We start from the raw sequence: 10,191 nt of genomic DNA, 5'->3' as shown, positions 1-10,191 counted from the left end.
ATCGAGCCACCTCGGCGACCGTTCCAGCAGATCGGGATGGACCTCCTGGGGCCGTTCCCAACGTCGACTAGCGGTAATAAGTGGATCGTCGTAGCTACCGACTACCTGACCCGCTACGCCGAAACAACGGCCCTACCTAGAGGCAGTGCTGCCGAGGTAGCGAAGTTCTTTGTTGAAGACATCGTTCTGAGTCATGGCGCCCCAGAGGTCCTCATCACCGACAGAGGTACGGCGTTTACAGCGGAGCTAACTCAGGCGATCTTGAGGTACAGCCAGACAAGCCACCGCCGGACCACTGCCTACCACCCTCAAACCAATGGCCTCACCGAGCGGCTAAACAAGACCATCGCCGACATGCTGGCCATGTACGTTGACGTCGAGCACAAGACGTGGGATGCCATCCTTCCGTACGTGACCTTCGCATACAACACCGCTGTGCAAGAAACGACGCAGATGACGCCGTACAAGTTGGTCTACGGACGGAGCCCGGCAACGACGCTCGACGCCATGTTACCAAACGTGACCGACGAGGAAAACATCGACGTGACCACCTATTTACAACGTGCCGAAGAAGCTCGACAGCTCGCCCGCCTGCGCATCAAGACCCAGCAGTACACCGACAGCCGTCGCTACAATCTTCGACGACGCTTCGTGGAATACCAGCCCGGCGACCGTGTTTGGGTCTGGACGCCTATACGCCGACGTGGGCTAAGCGAAAAACTCCTTCGGCGATATTTCGGTCCATACAAGGTTCTTCGACGCCTCGGCGCTCTTGACTACGAGGTCATCCCGGACGGCATTACGAACTCCCAGCGACGCCGCGCACGACCTGAAGTCGTCCATGTCGTGCGCCTTAAGCCGTTTTTTGCGCGTTAGCGAACCTGGGGACTCTACTTTTCCTTTGTTATTGTAATTTATTTATGTATGCACTTGTTTTTTTCTCTTCTTTGTTCTTTCACAAGCATCGGGACGATGCTTTTTTTTCAGAGGGGGGCAATGCCACACCCACTTCTTGTTTTATTTTGAATTATTCGGGTTGGACCGGCAAGGACGTTTATCAACGATCGACGCTGTCCGCAAAGCAGTGTTCGAGAAGCTTCTCGAGATTAGTAGATCGTTTTGTTAAGATTGCGCGCCGCCCGTGAATGTTGTAGCTTTGTCGAGAGATAATGCCGCCACCAGCGATATTGCTGGAAAGTTCGATAGCGCCTGTATAAAAGCCGACGCGCTTGACCGCTTGTCAGTTGATCGACGAACGACGCCCTGTTCGCCGCTATCATTGTACAGCGTGTATTGCTGTAGTTCTAGTTCTCAGTTTCTCGGCCACAAGTTCGGCCACATAAACAGTTTCATCTCGGACGTGCGGACTGTTGTCTTCGTCGACGTCACGACCGCGTGACAATATTTTCCAAGTGTAGCAAACTCCTTTATGTTGCTTCCATAGACTATGAAAAAGCATTCGATTCAGCAGAAATACTAGTGCTTCGAGGCTTTGCATCGCCACGGAGTACCCAAGACAATAACTATCATCTACAATGATTCTACAGCTGCTTCTGCACATGAAGAGCGAAACATTTTTGGTAAAAACAAGGAATGTGTTCTTTACTACATGCCTCCAAAGACTGTTTGAACACCCGGATTGGGAACAAAGAGGAACTAATGAGGAATTTATGGAGAATACCTGGGGGAATACCTGCTGTTTACGGGCATCATGCTTTTCAGCAATGATGGGAACTAACTGCAACTAATACTGATGATCTATACCAAGAAAGTACCGGAGTAATTGAAGTAGGACTAAAAATAAATCGTCTATAAAGACTAAGCTCATAAAAGCTCAATATCCTAGTTAAAGATAATGGGTTTAAAATTAGCAGCCAGCCTTTAGAATGAGTACAAGCTTAAATTGCATATATAGAACAATTACTAAGATGGGTGCATACACGTGAAATGAAAATTCAGCAAAGAACAAAAATGTGCTCGAGCACTCGCAGCAAACATTACATAATCATGACAAAAAACTTGCCGCTATCCTTAAAGTGAAAAGTATACCACTACTGCATTCTAACACAGTACTAACACACACTGCACAAACTTGGAGAATAACAAAAAAACTCGCAATCAAAGACCATGCAGTGTACATTGCAATAAAAAAGAGGTGTAACATGGAGATAGAAAACAGGCAAAGAAGATCAAGGAACACATAGCATTAGCTAATATCCTGGTGACAGTTAAAAGGCTTAAATTTCAACCAGTGTGCACATGAACATCATGGAAAGCTTGCAGGTAGCGAGAAGGCCAGCACCAGAGGTCACAAAATTAGTTGAAAACAACTGGACTTCTCCACAAAAAAAAGTTGCTTGATCATGAACATTCACAGCATCTAACACCTTGACTTGACTCACTGAATGACATTCTGCCGCTACTAAAAACCACACACAAAAGAGAGACACAAACACGACAACATGGGTGGCTTGACTCGTTTGGCATCGCAATGAAGTTATAGTGCCGTTGAAATTGTCCTTGTAGGCTGTATGATGGCAGAAACAGTCCTTCCAAAACACAATTTGGAATTTAACACATGAGTGATGTCAAGTACCCCTCCAACTATCCCCACTGAATCGAGTGTTGGAGCACCACAGTTGTGGCTCGGCATGTACAGTGTGCTGTCAAAGGTGGTGGGTGAGTTGTCGGGGAGACGCGCCAGTGGAAACAGGTTTGCAGCGTGTGGCGGCTCATTATTGGTAGGTGGCCGCTAGGCTGATCATCACTGCAATGGTTTGGCTTTGCGAGGCTGTTGTTGACACCAAGTAGGCTTGTGACTAGAATCATTTGTCAGTGATCCTGCATCCTCTTGCTTCAAAAAGGGGTGCACATGGTAATTGTGGCATAGTGAGAGAGCACTTCAGTGATCTGACTGGCAGGTGCTGTCAACGTTGTGGGTGAATGTTGAGGGGAGTGATGCAAAGGAAGAGGTTCAGCCTGCGTTATGGTGGACTAGCGGCTACAGAGCTTGAGTTTGAAAGACATGTTGCACTTGCTGTAAATCAACAGATACAAAATTGCAAAAAAATATGGCTCAAAGCTTGCACTAAGCGACGCATAGCTCGATACACTGTCAAGCTGATCGGTCTCTTGCTTACTTATTACTGTACTTAGGCAGAACTTGGCTGTAACGAGGTTGAACTTGGCTTGACTGGCGAAAAGCGAGTGGGTATGTAGTGAACGGCCTCCCTTATCTTGGACATCAGATTTTTGACGAGAAACCGTTGCTCAAGCAGCACTGTGGCCCTCTCCCTCGAAGAACGGTCTTGTAACCCGAGTCACCCGAGAGGTGTTGCTGTTTCGAACTCAGTCGGTCTGAGGACGCGAGAACGAGCTCTCACTGCGCCGTCTCTTAAAACGAGCATCTCGGGTGCGCGCGCGCCTGCTTGGTAGCCCCGCGCTCGTGGCCGCTGCAGTGACCAAATAATTTCAAAATTAACGTCTTCAGTGCCGGCGACACCTTTTTAGGTACCTGCTGACCTTTTAATAAAAAGAAATTCAATCCTGCCTGCATTTTATACACTTTCTGGGCAAGAAGTCGGAATTGCCCATCCTTGCCTAAGGCTCTCATTGGAGGGGCCGTAACTATTAGTGCAACGACATTATGCAACATGTTTTTAATGATTGTGAAAGCTGATGTGGAGGAGAATAAGTGGACAAAGTTTAAGAAATTTAAAAAATGGGTTTTTTTTTTAATTGTCGTCAGAAGTTTTCATTGTTCGGTGTTTTCCTGAACTTAGCCCGATCATATCTCTTTACTGAAAAGCTATATAAGTACAAGATTTGGCGGTTTGGTAGATAGCCATGCGAAGAACGTAATGCGGAATTTTTGTACCTCTGCTACAAGGCTTGTTTGAGATAAAGACCTTCAAAATAAAGAAAATTTTGCCGATTGGGCCATTTTTGAGGTTTTTTATAAAAACATCTACACTACACACAAAAACTAAAAATACCTGAGCAGAAGCAAAAACATGCATATATTTAGGTAAATAAATTTCAGCTACCTAACTTTTAATATATTTTGTGCAATTCATAACGAAAGTTGGCCAAAACAGGAGAGCGGATGAGCGGTCCACTCCACCTCTTCGTCATTATTGATTTCCTGTGGTTCGAAAAAAAATTTGGCGGCAAAACAAATTGCGGATCTCTTCTTTCCACTCATCAGGCAATAATATATAAAAATTTTGAAATAAATATGAGACGTCGACGAGCCATCGTTTGTTCGATCTTACGTGGAATCACCCTGAAGCATCTGTAAGGAATTCAGGATAATTGTATTTGTGCTGTAGCTCACGGAAATGCATGTGAATGTGTGCAGCAGGGGCACGTTTCGTGACTTCTACAAAAGACAAATCACAGTGTATAAGCTGCCACTGCCACGGCGGTAGCTGTGCAGCAGGAGCAATCACGTGGTGTTCAAAAAGTGGAATATCCATTTCCTCAGCTAGGCCTCTCACACGAAGTGAGTAGGGCTGTCTCAGCGTAGGACGATTGTTAAAGAAGGCTGAACTGGATAGGTCATTGACAGTTGAGTATGAGGGGTGTTCATTGTTTGCGTTCACCTTTAAAAAATATGTGAAGGACATGTAGGATCTCTGCAGGTGGAGCGACCACTCGTTCGATTCAGCGTAGAGGCTTTCCACGGGGCTCGTGCGAAAAGCGCCCGTAGAAAGGCGAATGCCTAAATGGTGGACAGGGTCAAGCATCTTCAAGGCGCTTGGTGTCGCAGACTGATAGACAACGGCACCGTAATCTAGGCGTGTTCTAATGAGGCTTTTATACAGGTTCATCAGGCATTTCCTGTCACTGCCCCAGGAGGTACGTGACAGCAGTTTTAGGATATTCATAGTCTTCATGCACTTGTCCTTTGTATACTTAATGTGTGATATGAAGGTGAGTTTAGAGTCCAGAATTACCCCTAGAAACTTATGCTCCACCTCTACTGGCAACCGCTGGCCATGCATGTGAATTTCTGGATTTGGATGGACGCCTTTCTTTCTAGAGAAGAGAACACAGGTGCTCTTTTGTGGGTTTAACCTGAACCCGTTGTTATCTGCCCACTGGGACACCTTGTTTAGTCCGAGCTGGACCTGCCGCTCACAGATTGCGAGATTGCACGATTTGAACGCTATTTGGATGTCATCAACATATGTGCAATAGAACATAGTTCGTGGGATGCAAAGATGCAACGAGTTCATTTTTATAATGAAAAGCGTACAGCTGAGTACACCACCTTGTGGCACTCCGGTTTCCTGCACGAAGGATCGTGACAGAGCATTTCCAACCCGAACACGGAATGTGCGGTTTGTCAGATAACTTTCGATTATATATTTAACATGCGGCCACGTATGCCTAAGTGCGACAGATCCCTAAGTATTCCAAATCGCCATGTGGTGTCATACGCCTTTTCCATATCTAGGAATACAGACAGGAGGAATTGTTTGTGGACAAAGGCTTCGCGAATTTGTGCCTCAAAACGTACAAGATGGTCAGTGGTGGATCGGCCCTCTCGAAAACCGCACTGATATGGGTCAAGAATTTTGTTTGATTCTAGGAAATGTAGTAAGCGGCAGTTTATCATTTTCTCAAATACTTTGCAAAGGCAACTTGTTAATGCTATAGGCCTGTAACTGGAAATGCTAGATGGATCCTTTCCCTGTTTGAGGATAGGGATTACAATGGCCTCTTTCCAGGCGGAGGGAATCTCGCCGGAAGTCCATACAGCGTTATACAGGCAGAGGAGGGTTCTCTGTGTTTCATAGGGTAGGTGCTTCAGCATTTGGTATATAACACGGTCAGAGCCTGGGGCAGATTCGTTGCAGCAGTTAAGCGCTGCTTGCAGCTCAGCGGAATTGAATGGTTCGTTGAATGCCTCGTTTTTCGCACATTCTCTTTCTAATTTTTGTCTTTCTATAGCTGTATTGTGTCGTTTGAACGTGTCGGAGTAATGTGTAGAGCTGGATACACTTTCAAAATGTGCGCCCAAAAAGTTGGCCTGGTCTTCTAGGCTGTTGCCCTCTGTATTTACTAACGGAAGAGAATGTGTTTTTCGGCCTCTTATCCTATTTACTCTGCTCCAGGCCTTAGCCTCGTCTGTATAGGAATTAATACCTGATAAAAACTTGTGCCAGCTCTCTCTTCTTGCCTGTCGGCGTGTTCGCCGGCCTTGGGACTTGATTTGCTTAAAATTGATAAGGTTCTCGGCGGTGGGGGAGTCGCGCAGTAACCCCCACGCTTTATTTTGCTTTTTGCGAGCGTTCCGGCAGTCGTCGTTCCACCATGGGGCACGACGTTTGGAGGCAATACCACTTGATTGAGGAATAGATTTTGAGGCGGCGTCAATAATAACAGCGGTAAAAGCTGAACAGCAGCACCAATTTCTAAGGATGAAATTTCAGCCCACGAGATACGGGTGAGGGTTCCAAACTTCTCCCAATCAGCTGCATCAGCCTTCCACTGGGGAGCCTGTGGCGGTGATTCGTTTTCTTCTGGCGTGCTTAACAGTATAGGAAAATGGTCGCTGCCGTAGGGGTTTTTAATGACGTCCCAGTTAAAATCAAGTAAAAGGGTGCGTGAAACAATGCTAAGATCTATAGATAAACAACTTTTATTTGCAAGGCTCAAAAATGTAGGCTCCTTCTTATTCAGTAGGCATGCACCAGCGGAAAACAAAAACTGCTCAATCAGATGGCCTCGCGCATCCTTGCGAGAGTCCCCCCACAGGCTGCTGTGTGCATTGAAATCGCCAAGGAGAAGGTATGGTTCTGGCAATTCATCAATAAATGCCTGAAATTCATGTTTGTGTAACTGGTAGTGTGGGGGTATATAGAGTGAGCAAATAGTTATGAGCTTGTTGAAAAGAACAGCGCGAACGGCCACTGCTTCCAGGGGCGTTTGCAGCTGCAGAGCCTGACACGCTACGTTTCTATCTAATATTATAGCAACGCCGCCAGAGGATGCGAGAGCATCATGGCGATCTTTGCGGAAGGTGTTGTACTGTCGGAGAAAGTTAGTATGTATTGGTTTTAAGTGTGTTTCCTGTACACACAGCACCTTTGGTGTGTGTTCGTGGAGAAGTTCCTGAACATCGTCGAGGTTCCTGAGAAGGCCCCTCACGTTTCATTGGATAATTTGCGTGTTCATGATGAAACTAAAAGTAGTGCTGTGTGTACGAAAAAGGGGGTGGCTGTTGTTTAGGCGGAAAGTTGAAACTCAAGCAGCAGGGCCGTCGTCGGGCCCCCTTATCGGCTTTTTAGTTTTCTTAGCGCGCTCCAGGGAGCTACGCCGATCCTTTGGCACCAAGGGTGCCAAAGTGGTGTCCATTGCCTCTTGCGAGGCACTGGATGGCCGCACGCGCGAGCTGGCAGGTCGGGTTTCGGGCCTGGCCTGGTGAGACGAGGCCTTGAGACCCGACGACCCTGAAGTCGCCGGTCCCTGTTCGCGAGTTGGCGGCGTAGACTGAGCTACTGCCACCAAGGGGGCAGGCGCCACAGCCGACGGCTCGCTCTGCGCAGGCCGAAGGAGTGGCGGGGGCCGGTGCGACGTGGCCCCCGGCGCGCCGCATCAGCGTAGGGTGTAGTGTGAAAAGGTGTACATCTTTTACGGGCTTCTTTGAAGGAAATGTTTTCTTTCACTTTGAGGGTTTCTTTTTTCCAGTAGGGGCAGGAACGCGAGTAGGCTGCGTGATCGCCGTCACAATTGACGCAGTGAGGTGTGATTGTACAGTTATCAGAGGAGTGGCCTTGGCCTCCACATCTTGCGCAAGTTTCTTGACCACAGCAGCTCTGCGACCCGTGGCCAAATCGCTGGCATTTGTAGCATCGCCTAGGATTGGGGATGTACGGAGGAACAGCCAGTTTAATGTAGCCTGTTTCGATCGTTGCAGTCAGCACGCTAGATGCAAAAGTTAATATGAGGTGCTTGATCGGCAATTCTTTGTTATCGCGTCTGATGATGATTCGTTTCACTTCAATGACATTTTGCTCTTTCCATCCTTCTAGGAGTTCTCGTTCGGACAATTCAAGGAGGTCTGCCTCTGAGACCACTCCGCGTGTGGTATTCATTGATCGATGAGGTGTAACAGAAACTGGAATGTTGCCAAATGTTGCGAGACTGCCAAGTTTTTCGTAGTGGCGTTTTTCAGGTAGCTCAAGCAGAAGGTCACCGCTAGCCATCTTAGTTACCTTGTAGCCTGGCCCAAAGACTTCGGTCAGAGACTTTGCCACAACAAATGGGGAAATGGATCTTGCTTGTTTGTCTGGCGTTTCACTATGAATTACGTGGAATTTCGGATAGGAATGTCTCGGTTGGTTGAAGTGTGTTAATTCTTCGGTGCGTACCCTCTTGTGAGGAAGACGATCAAGTAGGCGGGGAAATGAAGGTGTTCCCATGATAGTTTTGTTTGTTTCGGCAGCAATGGCGGCCACCCACCATGTAGTCCAACTAGGGGACGCTGAAGCACTTAGACGTTAAGGCTACAGACGCCAGCCGTACAGTGCCACTATAACCAAATATAACTACTCAAGGGGGAGTAACTACACAAGGTTAACCCTTGCCGCCAGGAAAAACGGAAGTAAATGGAAAAGAGGAGTGGACAGTAAAGAATAAAAGTGGGAGAGAAAGACGAAGATCAGGGAAGAGAGAGACAGGAAAAGGCGACTGCCGATTTCCCCTGGGTGGTTCAGCCCAGGGGCTGACCACGTGAAGCTGGGGCCAAAGGGGTGTGTTGCGTCTGCCGGGGGGCCTTAAAGGTCCAATCACCCGGCGTCGGCTCAACCCCCAGGATCCCCTTTTCCCCGGACACGGCAAAGCCACGCACGGCTAGGCGTGGGAGGGGGTCGAAACCCCCCCGTTAGCTCGGGTCCGTGGTGTCGCTACACACCAAACGCCTGCTTGCGCAGACGCCCCGACTGCATATGGTTAGGCACGAGTTCATTTGCAGCCATTTTTCGGGTGAACTGTTGCCTTCTTCATTTTTAGTGGACCAGTGGTGAGTAGTGGCATTTACCCAATTTTCGTGGCACATACCGTATATGATGATAGTTTCGTAATACGAGATACAAGTGATGGTTTGCTAAATAGCTCTAAAATCCTCACAGAATCACCTGTGGGAGATGTCTAGGTAATGCGCAGGCGTAGACATTTTTTCTCTGTGCACTGCAATAACCTTCTCATAATGTTGCATGATCTGTCAACCAAGAAATTCACTTTGCTTCAAAATGGATGGTTGCAGCTTCTCAGTGCAGGTGCAACAGAGGGAAAACCATGTAGTTGCGCTTGCGCCTCAGTTTAAGGCACTGTGTTTTGCCACGAAGGTCTTCAAGCCGCCAAGTTTTCACATCACCACTAGCGGCATCACATTTATATATGCAAAGCCAGGATGACTGGAGTGGTACTTTGTAAAAGCCCCTTGGATTTCGTAGGGCTGCGGCTTTAAAACTGCTGTCATTCACCTCCAACACAACAGCCGGTCCATCATCCAGCAAAAGATAGTCTCCTGCTTTTAGTTGACAGGGCCCTTGCTTCTGTGCATTCGGAGTCAGATGCCTCATCTCTGACAGCCTCCTGCTGAGTTGAGCGAGTGGCTTGTTAGAGGAGCGCAGCAGCTTCTTCATTTTCCCCAAGTGGTTCTCAAAAGTGAAGGCGCTGAATTCATCAAGGGGCCCATGGACCAAGCACTGTTCCGCAAGATGGCTGAGGGTGTGCACGTTGTACACGAGCTGCTTACTGCCATACAGTTTGCCAAATTCCTGAACAAAGTATCGCAGCAGGTCACGGGCAAACTGGTTGTATTCCAGATGGTAATTGTGGAGAAACCAGTATTCTGATTGCCACGTGGAACAACAGAAAGTGCTGGTACTGTGACGCTGGAAAGCACAGATTTAAGTACCACAGGCCCCACGTAGAGAAGGATGTACGGAATTCTGATGCCTTCCAGCGGTCCAGTTCTTCTGTTCCCCTTGGCTTTCTTTGGAAGCAGCTGGGAAAGGGCATTTGCACATTCTAGCAAACAATCGTTAAGTTTGCAGCGCTCAAATCTGCCCAACCTGCTTGCCCTAGGACCCTGGCCTCTGCTCACCCAGTTTCTGAGCATCCGCCGCATCACACCCAGGCAGACCAAATGCATATACTCTGTCGGGAAAGACATCA

The 10,191-nt window shown here is 47.8% G+C and overlaps 1 pseudogene; it reads right to left on the bottom strand.

Moving 5' to 3' along the window:
• Positions 1–9,278: 9,278 nt before the first annotated feature.
• LOC119391719 (uncharacterized) lies at positions 9,279–10,168 on the bottom strand (annotated as a pseudogene).
• Between the last annotated feature and the right edge of the window lie 23 nt (positions 10,169–10,191).

The sequence above is a fragment of the Rhipicephalus sanguineus genome, chromosome 4 (assembly GCF_013339695.2).
Source record: "Rhipicephalus sanguineus isolate Rsan-2018 chromosome 4, BIME_Rsan_1.4, whole genome shotgun sequence".
NCBI classification, from domain to species: domain Eukaryota; kingdom Metazoa; phylum Arthropoda; class Arachnida; order Ixodida; family Ixodidae; genus Rhipicephalus; species Rhipicephalus sanguineus.
Note: the sequence above shows the minus strand (reverse complement) of the source record. Positions and strands in the feature narration are given on the sequence as shown.